Here is a 12,036-nt window from a genome sequence, read left to right on the forward strand (position 1 = left end):
ATGGCTGAAGCCCAGGAACACAAATTTTGCCAAAAAGGAGGGTTTCCAGGAAAACCTGGCCACTGCTCCACCTGAGAGCACAAGGACAGAAGGACAGAAGAGGGAAAGAAAAACGGAAAAAACTCCAAACGAGAGGAGTGGGACCATAACACATTCATGTTTGTGTTTACCAGCATAATGCATGCATGTTTATCTAAACATAAAGCCTAAAGATTGGGTAATAATCAAAGACAATATAAAAGATGTATCTACCGTTCAGGTCTGAAAAGTGAAGCCAGTGCAGAATTGCCTTAAACCTGCATTTTTTAATGGTCAGCAGGGGGCGACTCTAGTTGAAAAAAGAATTCCAGTTATAGAAAAGTCTGAAGGAAAACAGTCCGTCCCCCGCTTGCTCTGTCAGCCCTATAAATACTTTTCTGATTACTTTATGGGCTCAATCAGTATCATATTTGAGTTCATTTTGTAAATTACGGTCAATTTAAAAGGTCGGGATATGCTTAAACTATGACAAACCAGGTTATGAAAAGTGTGAGATGAGTCTCACTCCCAACTCCGATGATGTGTGTAAACATACTGGGTAAGCATTGTCAGCATGTAGGGTTCATGTTGTGGAGCTGTTTGCAACATGTTGCAAATTACAGTAATTAAACCCAACAAACAAGCAAGAGATATAGTAAAAGTCCTAAACAGGAGGTGAACCCCAATTTTGCAAACTTGTGAATCATCTTAATGCATCCTCTATTTCGAGCATAGTATCTCACAGTCACCCAGCCTTGATTAAATAGTAAATCATCCAAACTTATGAAAGGTTCTATGGAGTGCTTTAAAATGTGCTCCTCTATTTACACACACTAGATGCAACTTTGCAAGACACTCGCACCTAGAAGGGCTAATGATTGAACCGCCATGTCTAATATGAGAGGGCAAGCCCCCCCCCCCCCCACTAACAAATACCATATCTAGATTGCTCCAATTTGAAGCAAATACTACTGAAATTTGCAGGGTACACAGTCATGGACGTTGCTTTTAGGAATCAGGTCACACCAGACAGTCCATCTATCAGTGCTACCTCTGGCACACAGCAGACATCCACCCTTGACTTTAGAATGTGTCTCAAATAAGAATCATGTAGCATGTGTTGCATGGGAACATCACATTAGATATAAACATTAAGCATGATGGATAGGGTTGGCAAATGTTACATTGGTAAAGTGAAATGACAGGTTACAGCAGAGTACTCAGGCAAATGGTTTGATTAAGTAGCTTACAGTGCAGTTTCAAATTACATTTCCACCCTTGAGAGGAAGGCAGAAGGTACCCTGTGTATGTGTGCATTTGTGTTGCTCATGGTCAGATTTAGTGGCACTTGACTGCAAAATTAATGCCATGGGTCCTTTAAGTTGTACACAAACAAGAAAGACTAGAGTTCAAAGCCTTTCTGGGGATTTTGAGGTCTCCACACTGTTCAAAGTGTAAATAAACACTGCCGGCTCTGTAGCCTGGTGATACAGACCTCCACTGTCCAGAAGCCAGGCCACAAAGAACTGTTGAAAAAAATAAATAAAAGGCCACCACATCAATCTCCATCTTACATGCTCCCAAAAAGAAGTCCATCCATCCTGCTCTCAACCCTTTGTTTTCATCACCCTCTCCCTTTCTGTCCTTTTAGCAGCCTGATACACATCTTAGGTGTTTAGAGTCCTGCTCAGTCAATTATCTGGAGATCTGGTCCAGTAACAATACAAAGTGTGTGCAGTATGCTGTGTGACTCGGACAGATAGTTCAATAGTTCAATTAGTGTTTACATTTCAAACCCACCTTGAGTTATTTGATTTTACTTACACTATTCATAACTTTACGTAATACACAGAAAAGCCGCTTTAATTATGTTGCAGATCTGCATCATAAATCGCTCACACCAACAATCACAGTGAAAAATGTGATTAAAGCACAATCAGTATTCATCATAAATAATGAATACAAATAACAATTCATCACTTTCACAATGTGATGGCGGGCACTGATTGTAGTCATTCGCTGTGAACCATGCACCATCAATTACAGTTTTAATTGTCTGCTTGCACTGCTTTGAATCATTTCAGCACTATTAGCCCATGCCACTGTTATCGCTATTAGTACAGTATGGCGTGTATTTAAGTCGATATTGTGTGTGTTCATTTCACAGTGTGTCAATGAGATTATTAGGCTGGAGAAGGAAAATCCAGCAATGTTATCTTAAAAAGGAATATTTACTTAAAACCAGTACCAAAAGCCCAATAACCATCCATGTTTGTCATACAAGCAGCAAGGGGCCTGATTTCTTTGATTAATTTCCTTTATTAACAATAGCAAACAGAAAGAAAATAATATAGCTAGTAGAGTAAAACTTCTGGGCTGAAAGATGTGACAGCTTCCTCTAATTGTCGGCCATTTTTGGAGTTTTCTTAGGATTGTTACCTTAACTAAGGAGGTTATGGTTTTGGTAGCGTTTGCATGCTTAAACATGTTGTTTGGTTAGTGATAGCTCTAAAAGTTTTGAATGAATTCAGATAAAACTTTGTAGGGGTGTAGAGTGGGGTCATGTTAACAATGAGTTCAAATTTGGTTTACATCCACCACAGCCAAATTGTTAAGGTCAACTTAATTTATTAGTCGAAAATTGACGTCTGGCTTCTCCTTCAAGGTCAAAAAATTGATCTGAAAGTCAAAGTGATAAAAATCCAATACACAGCTTTTTAAACCCAAGTTTCTCACTGCCATTGTTTGAATTGACAACATACGGCTACATAGGGAATGATATATGGGGTAAATACTGCCCAGAGTAAACTACCTTGGCAGAGGTTTGCACTCTCGGCTTCTTTTTTTCTTTATACAGCCAGAAGAGTCGATGGCTGTAGATCATTAGAAACAATGCAGGTTCAAGGCACCTCTTTTCAGACCAAGACGCTAATATACAGTCTAAATCTATATCCCATTGTCTGCTTTCACTATACATGAAAGTTTGAGCCTTCAACCTTTGCATTCACTTTAGCATTTATGCATAATTACTTTGATTTTACTTTCTGTTGTCTCATGAACTCACTTTTCTTTGGTATGTCTTTGTCATATGGGCCATTCAAGCCAGTGTAAAATTAACTATACCCCATAATTTAATAGCTTGTTTAACCAACTTCAACACTTTGGAGGAATCTTGACCTGCTCTTCTTTGCAATTGTACCTCAGTTCATTGAGATTTATTCATGCACAGCTCTCTTCAGGTCCCACCACAGAATTTTAATCAAGTTCGACTGGGCCATTGCAACACCTTGATTCTTTTCTTTTCACTGGGCCACATTAACAAGCAGTGTGTAAATCGTGCATCCAAATGTTCCAGATGCAAATCAGTGATTCATCGGTGTTGCTGGAGATTTATTTTTTTCGTTGCGGTACATTTTTCATCTCTGTTCTCCTTGCCCTCCAGATGTTTTCTTCTTTTCCTTGTAGCCTGTTAGTCTGTCTCGTGTTTGTTTTCAAATCAACTTTAATGTCCCGACTTTCCTTTTTTTTTTTTTTTTTTTTTTTTTTTTACTGTTTTTACTTGAGCCAGTCAGTGAGTATCTCAGAAGAAACGCTATTATGAAAATTTATATTATTTCAGCCAGAGCCTTTTTTCTTTTTCTTTTTAAACTGTTCCCTCCAGTGGAAACATTTTGGAAAGCTCAGTCGGAAGGTCCAGTTTTAGTCAGACTTTAGTCAGATCCCATGGAAGCAATAAAGGTGTAGAGTCATCAGCCTATTACATTAAAACAGGGCTAACACAAAAAAGACAACCATTCACATTCACAAAGACATCTATGGCCAGTTTAGACTCACCAATTGACCCAACATTCACGTTTTTGGACTGTGGGAGAAAGATAACCAGGGAGAATATGTAAACTCCACGTAGAAAGGCAACAGCCAGCTGGTGGATTCAAGCCCAGTACCTTTTTGCTGTGAAGCAAAAGTGCAAATCGCTGCACCGCTGTGCTGCCTGCTTTTTTATGAACTTTAAAGGTGGCAGCGACTACTTCATGGCAATAGAATACATTGCTCATCAAAGCTCATTTGAATTCAGCAGATATTGATTCAGGGTGGGCAAAACTGTAATTACAATCCATCTCTTACAATGTGGTGGACTGTGAGACACCATGGCTGTAAAACACTGCAATAAAAATTGACTGAAAGTACTTGAGCTGTGTTTTCACAAAGGAACAGATGAAATCTGGCTATACAAACAAAACTACTTAAGTTACCTTTTAGTACAGATGCAGTATTCATTCCTGTGCATATAATTTTATCAACTTTGTGGTGGCAAAAGCTTTGATTTACAGTCAGTCTTTCCTCACTATAGATGTGATCTGTATATAACAAATAAGCTAATTATTATGTGGGTCAAAATAATTAAGCTGAGAGCATTACAGCTCCACGACTTCACATGGAGACATGTTTGTGCCATGTATGCCATTTGCCAGATTCCATTTAAGGAGGGAAGTCAGAAATCTCAAGCTCCCAGTCGCAGTTTTTATCTGGATCTCCCTTTCAATCAGACTTCCCACATACAAGGTTGGAGCAGCCACACCAGCCCTGACTTTGCAATCCAAGATGGGAGTGGAAGGCAGAAACACTAAGTAAAAATGTATACCCGCTGTTGTGTATTAGTGTCTCCATGAAGAAGCCATACACAGAGCATCAAACATGCAGCCATGTTTTTCATTTCACTCCAGATATTGGCAAAGACAGCTCTAACTTGATCATTAGGATCACCCGTTTTTCTGCCTGCTGCAACTTGAATGTACTAAACTTGGGGGTGACGTCGCCAACTCCAGCATCTGACTTTGGAGATAAAAGGAATTTAACATTTGACAAATTGAGTAAAATGAAAGGCTTTTAAACCAGAACCAGGATTGGACTACACGCTGTAAAGTGAAAAAACTTTATAAAAATATATAGTATACACAGTTCAAAATATGAATACAGGTGAAGACTTTTAAGCAGATGTCGTAAAGGTAGCACACATCTTTAAAACAACAAATTTAATGATGCAGGTCTCTTTATTTATTTATTTATTTGTTGTTTGGATAGGCTGATAAATGCCTGCCACATAGAGCAGAACAACAATGCACCGCAAAGACAGCACGACCCAAGTAATCTGTGAACTGGCCTCTGAAGGAAGCTTGAAGTCTTGTTGGGGATATAGATACATGAGGACTCTCTTACAGCATTCATCTGGATGGCAGCAGACACAGCATATCACAGTGATTGATGACAATTGCAGGATGTCTCACCCTCCCTCTCTCATCACAGAAGCTGCAGTCCAGCCCAGCAGAAGAAAACAGTCTCAGCTGAAGGTGTCTGTGCTGCTGGCACTCATGACTTGCTTTATATATCCAGGTAAATCACACAGGCCTGAATTGCTGTAAACAGACAGACAGAGAGAGAGAGAGATGCATAGAGAAAGAGAGGGGGAGTCGAGAGTTCTGGCGCTCATGAATGGATCTCTAACAACAGGGATGTTCTTTCACTCTGAATTACACCCAACTAACTCTGAACACTGTGTTCGGAATCTCAACAGGTTCCACATCTCCTGAGGAAAGGAGATTTAATTGCTAGAAAAGAAGCAAACCATCTGCTTTCACATGATTAAGGCCAAAAAAACAACAAAAAAAATCAACACTTAAACATGAGCAAACTTCTTAATTTTAACCAAGGAACCTCAATGACTAAATTAAGGCTGACTCCAAAAATGAGTCAGTCATTATCAATCAATTAATATCGATATCTGCCAGGCCTCCGCCAAGCTAATTCAAATCACTGAATGGACCTGTACACTGTGGGTTTTGTTTTGGTGTCTTTAGGAATTTTTTCAATGCACATATCAGACATATAACATAGCTTTCTGGGAAGGCTTTTGCGTAAAATCCATAAAGAAAGACATCTTGCACTTCAGTTTAAGTGTGTGAAAGTTTAGTATTTTATTAGTGTGTTACTTAGGACTAAATTCTGCTCTATATCCCTCTTTGAATGAGCCTATTCATTTTGTCCTCTGTAATGGACATTTGTTTTTGCTCTATATTTTTTGAGTTATTTGAGCTACCCTACTACTCCTGATGTACTAAATAGAGGACATCCTGGGCTTTCGATTGATATCTCATGTGTCTGGGTGGCCTCTCCATAGGGGCAGGAAATCACAAAAAAAGTTCAATGGGAAGGCTGTTTCTTCCTCAGTTCTATTGATGCACCTTGCTAAGTAGTGGATCATAGCTTAGCAGTCTCCAAGAAAACAACATGGCCATGCTATAAAGATAAAGTCAGTTTTCAGAGATTTTATATCTTTATCTTACCTAGTGGCTTGTTGCTCCACATGAATGAGCTTTTACATCAGCAGCCCATTAACCTAGCATGGCTTTTTTGACTGGAAAGAATGACTTTAAAAAAGTTAACTGCTTTAAACATGACAAATAGCACAGTGCTGGTCTAATCTAAGGATCATAATAGTAGAGAGAGCAGCCAAACTTTTGACTGCTTGGTAAAAATTGATCTCCGTTAGCAGAAAATCGGTGCAGGAATCGACCGACCAACTTCCATCCCCAAAGTTTGTCTCGTGACCCTTTCTCTCAGGTTTTGTATTCCTTTCATTTCGCACAAGCCCACATATTGCTGGACAGCTTGCGGAGAATTCCATCTGATAGGGCAGAACAGCAGGGATACAGCTGTGATGAGAGTCTGATGGGTGATTGACTGTGGCACTTTATTACCTAAAGGGGCGTGTTTCCCTCATCTGGACGTACTCAATCAATGTAAATCTGTCCTGCCAGGGAATTTATGTCCCGCATGATGAAGTGCTTTGCTTTACTGTGCCGCATTAATTTGACGGGGCTATGATGCAGTCACAGAGATAATTTCCTCTCACTGCCGGGAGTGAGACAAAAGTCGTTCAAACACAGTAATTTATCCAGTCTTCCAAAAGCTATTTTTAATGTTTAATTTTAATGTTACAGTGTTGATTTTCTTTCTCCCCCATAATATTTGTTGAGTTAATCTTCAGTTTGAAGTCAGTTCATAAGTCCCACCACAGTGTTGTGCCAGTGCACTCTGTTGCAGAAAAAGCTAGTTGACCAAATGCTTTAGCTGAAAACCAGTTGCTAGGAGACAGCTCCTCCCTGCCCAGTGGATGTCTGGGATGCCCATTGTAAAAGTGTATGTGTTTTTGTGTCTCCATCCAGGCATTACTCGCTTTGTGGGGACCTAAATATGTTCAAGTCACATTATGGAGACCTGTCTTCCTTGTGGGGACCAAAAGCCTGCATAACATACATGATTACATTTTGCATAGACATATTTTGAGATCAGGGTAGGGTTGAGTTCCACATCATACAGTCTCTGGCTCTAGACTCAGAGACTAGCAGCAATGTGGCAACCATGTTAATAAAATTCAGCTATCTGTGGCAATAGATGAGTGAAATAACAGTTGGAGAACAGAGCTGTTTGGGTACATAAACTTATTTCTTGTAAACAAGCGATTAGGGGGAACACCAATGGGAGTGAAGAAAACTGTTGACTGCTATAAAGCAAACCTCTGTTGCTAGTGACACATGCCTTTTTCACACCTTTGCTCGTTTGATGAGACACATGATTAATAGTGGGTGTGTTGGCCTTCTTAAGTGACAACTCCCACTTGGCTTTAAATACCTGGGACTCTCCACTACGTATTTGGCTATAGAACCGAAGAAGCCTCTTGGATGGGAGGTCAATTGTGAGATTTTATACATCAGAACATAATCTTAGTAGGCCTTAAAATTAATTAGATACATCCACAGATGAACCTCAAAACATGACATATTACACTGTGTCATTATATATCAAGGTCTATCAAGCCATCTATCAAACTATCAATGTCTAGGTCAAAGTCACTCTGTAACATCCACCCAAAAGCTCCCTTAGAGAGCTTAACAGTGTCACACTGCTTTATTTTATTGTTTTTGAGACATTATTCACCTTGGAAGTTTATTCCTGACCTATTTTGGAAGCAGTTACACAAAATAACCTAACCTTTTAGATGTTTCATTCTCAGTTTAAAGCCATGAAAAGACAGTGAACCTCTGAGCTTACTGTTTAGTTAAGGCTAGGTACCTTTGTGTAGCACCTGGATCACCTAAACAAATAAAGTTGTTTGTCTTTCACTCGGGTAAGTCTTTGTTTTTTTTGTGAAAGTGACTGACTATCTCAGAATCTTATATTATTATTGAAATACTAATAGCGTAATGAATAATGATTAGGTGATCATACAAACATTTGATTCTCTAAATTTGTACTGCGTTAGTGTTTGTTTGTGTGTGAGCTTCTGTCGCCATGCTGTGTTGTGAAGTAGCTGTTTACTAGACAAATGGTGTCTAAGTGCAGTAAAAGCTTTTATGCAGTTTGCTTGGTCTGAAGTCAACTTGAGCACATTGTAGGCGGAGATGAATGAGGGCATGTGGGACGTTGCTGTCGTCATGTATGTGACCTCTTCATGCTGTAACCTTACAAAGAATCCATATGCTGTTTACCAACAGCATCTTTCCTCTGTGGTTTACAGGTAACTTAAAGATATTTAATGTGTGGGATCAGAAAATGTTTTTCTTTGCTTCCTTGAAATTCATAACTACAATTTTTTTTCATGACCAACCACCTATTAGAGTGAAACAAACAAACAAACCAATGATCTATGATCGCGATGTGTGGTATAGACCACATTTATTAACACTATATTCCCACTGCAGCCCCGCATCTTGATTACATTGACGGGCGACTGAAGTTGAATTATCTCTTATTTGGATGACACACTGCGGGGATTGTTTATGACATATGTTGGTGAGGTAGAGGACTCAGCTCATAAAATCCAGTGAGGACCATTATTAAACACAAGCTTCATAACAGATATTAAATCAAGGTCTCTATGGTGAAGCCCTCAGTGGCAAAACACCCAATACACTCAGTTCTCCACCTCACATTTGGTAACACTCAGAAATACTATCAGTTAATCAGCAGTAGGACCAAATTCAGCCCTTAAGTTGGCTGGCTTTGTATTCATGATATCCTCATAAGCCGTTAAACGTACATGGATCAAATATGATGACTAACCTAAGAGGGAACAATGACTTGTTACTGGATCAGCACATTCTAAGCTGCTGCCCTTGTACCTTTGGCACAAGCAATATATTTTTACCCTTGTAGCTTGCGTATTATAAAGACCAGCCTTGAACCTGTACCAACAATTTATTACTTCAATGTAACAGTACAAACATTAAAATTTTAAAGAGGTACAGAAGTAGATATTGGGGTACCCATTACTATTTTTTATTACTACCCATTCATACACTTAGAAATGAGCTCACATTTGTATAGAGCTTTCTTACTGACCACTCAAAGCTTTATCTGCCTCACATCTACAGCTAACTTCAAAATGTACTCTAACATACATACATTACTCTAGGGGAGGAAACAGGAAGGCCTGGAGAAGAAAACCTACCAGGCGCTGGGAGAACAAAGGGCTCAGGAAGATAAGAACCTCGACTTTATTGCTGTGAGGTGACTGTGATAACCTCTGCACCATCGTGCTGCTGCTACAAAACACAAATATGAAATGAAACTTGTCAGGATTGGATTATATGATATTTATTTAAGTTCAATCTCAAAATCTAGAAGTAAAAGTAATATTCTACCTGATTTTTCTGACATTTAAGTAACACCCTGCCTTGTGATGTAACTGAAGATAAAAGGTAAAATGCCAATAATAATCACTAAGATTGCTTTTTCACTGTATCTCTAATTCTAAGACTAAAGAAGCCCTCTTTACAGAAACACAAACCTGATCAGAATAGTAGTGAGTCATGTTTTGGCTGGGCATATATTGTGTTATTTCCCATAAAGAATAGGTGTAACATTTTAAGTGTGAATGAAGTGTAACTTTACCATATGTGAGAACATTATTGGTATTCAATCGGAGTGCTTTGGTATAGAAAGGAAGGATGGACATATGTATAGTCATTTCCTTGTATGATGAGTCCAGATTTCTGCTGCAACAGTCAGATGGTAGGGTCAAAATTTAGTGTAAACAACACGAAAGCATGGATCCATCCTGACTTGTATGAATGGTTCAGATTGTTTCTTGTTGGTGGTGTAATAGTGTGGAGGATATTTGTGGAGGACTGGCACACGTTGGGATCACTCGTGCTAGTACTAGTGAGCATCATTTAAACCTGGCAGCTTAGAGCATTGTTGCTGAGCATGTCTGTGCTTTTATGTCAACAGTGTTCCAATCTTCTGATGCCTCTTCCTGCAGAATAATCCATGTCAATATTAACCAAAACATGTGATGAATGCTTCCAGTACCTTGTTGAAACTGTGCCAAGAATATTTAAAGCAGTTTGGAAAGCAAAATTGGGTTTCTGGTGAGTGTACGTGGTGTCACCACCTTAGTTATACTAAGCTTTAGTCCTTAATATATTTTTTGATAATTCTAGACCTTTTGGCTTTATTGTTGGTGTTTAAGATGGGTTTGACTACACAAAGAGTTAAGACTGGTTTAGATTCAAGGGATATCTGCCTTTCACTACCACCAGCTATTAAAATATTGCTATGCTAAATCCAGACAGACATATTTTGGATGCCAGGTGAATTTTTCAGTGGGACTGAATTATGGAATGTGTTTTAAATATTAATTCTGTACATTTATTCCCTCCCTGCTGCTGTGATCCAGACAAGAGCTCCTTCCTAATTCCAGTTTAGTCATGTCTCCAATTCTCTCTGCCTGCCCCTCAGCCTACACAGTTTAAAGCCTGCTTTTTTACAATGACCCACTGTGCTGACTCACTCCTTCACAGAGTCTCTTTATGGCAGAATCACTACTTTTTCCACATTTGACTGAAAGCTTTTACTTAATAAGTGTTGCTTATGTAAGTATGAAGGCTGTAAAAATATTCCTTGTTACTAGCTCACTTATTATAAATCAAGAAAGTGTGGGACTGATGTTTGGTGTTCAGCTGCAAAATAATTCAACTGTGTTTCAGTTTCTTATTCATCCCAATGAAATATTACCTTTAAAAATATATAGTATTTTCTTTAACCACACACATACTCATATTCTGAAATGCAGTGTCCTTGCTGTCCATCTCAGCGCTGGTCTCACAAGTTGACAAGCTGTCACCGAACATAGTCTCAGATCAATAACACAGCTGTTCGAATTCCATCTCTGTCTGCTCTGCCTAACTTGATGGACGCTCTGCTTGTCCACCTGTCCATCTTCGGTATGTTAGACTACCAGCCTGGCAAAATAAAGCACGCATAGGCTTGCGGATAGATGGTAATACATATCCGCAATCAATACTACGTGTGATGTTTGAGATAAAATTGACAGACTCTATTGCCTACTCATTTTCACATACAGTGGACTTTTGCCAACTCATAGCAAAACCTCAGTATCTGATGTCTATTTTTCTTATTTCTCCTTACATATATCAAAGCAGCATATGAAATAAAAGAAAGAACGTCAGTAGTTCAACCATTTTTTCTCAGAGCAAGCATTTTCTGTGCTTTCTGTGAAACAGCAGAGGCATCAAATGACTGCTATCAATGCATGCTGACAGCAGCAAGTCCTCAAAGAGCTGCACTGGGGATACCCAAAAATCACAAGCTTACAGTATATTCGTTTTATGGGGATTCCACAAAGGATTTGTTGTATCAGAGACTTCATTCAGATGAATGTATTTTCTGCTTGCATTTTGAAAATGACAAAGACTGGGTTATGTATATGCTTCTGTTTAGTTTAATGCAATGATTTTATTTCAGTTACTTCAGGGAAAGAAGGTTGTGACAGAACAAGAAAGACAGACGAAAGGGCAGCTGTGGAAAATATCTGACACCCGATTCTCCTAAAATTGCTCAAAGTTAAGGTGTGAACATGGCTTTATTGACACCGACATGTAATTTTCAAATGCCAGCTTTAACCAAAAAATAATAATAAAATAAAAGCATCACAGT

The sequence above is a fragment of the Oreochromis aureus genome, linkage group 17 (assembly GCF_013358895.1).
Source record: "Oreochromis aureus strain Israel breed Guangdong linkage group 17, ZZ_aureus, whole genome shotgun sequence".
Taxonomy (NCBI): domain Eukaryota; kingdom Metazoa; phylum Chordata; class Actinopteri; order Cichliformes; family Cichlidae; genus Oreochromis; species Oreochromis aureus.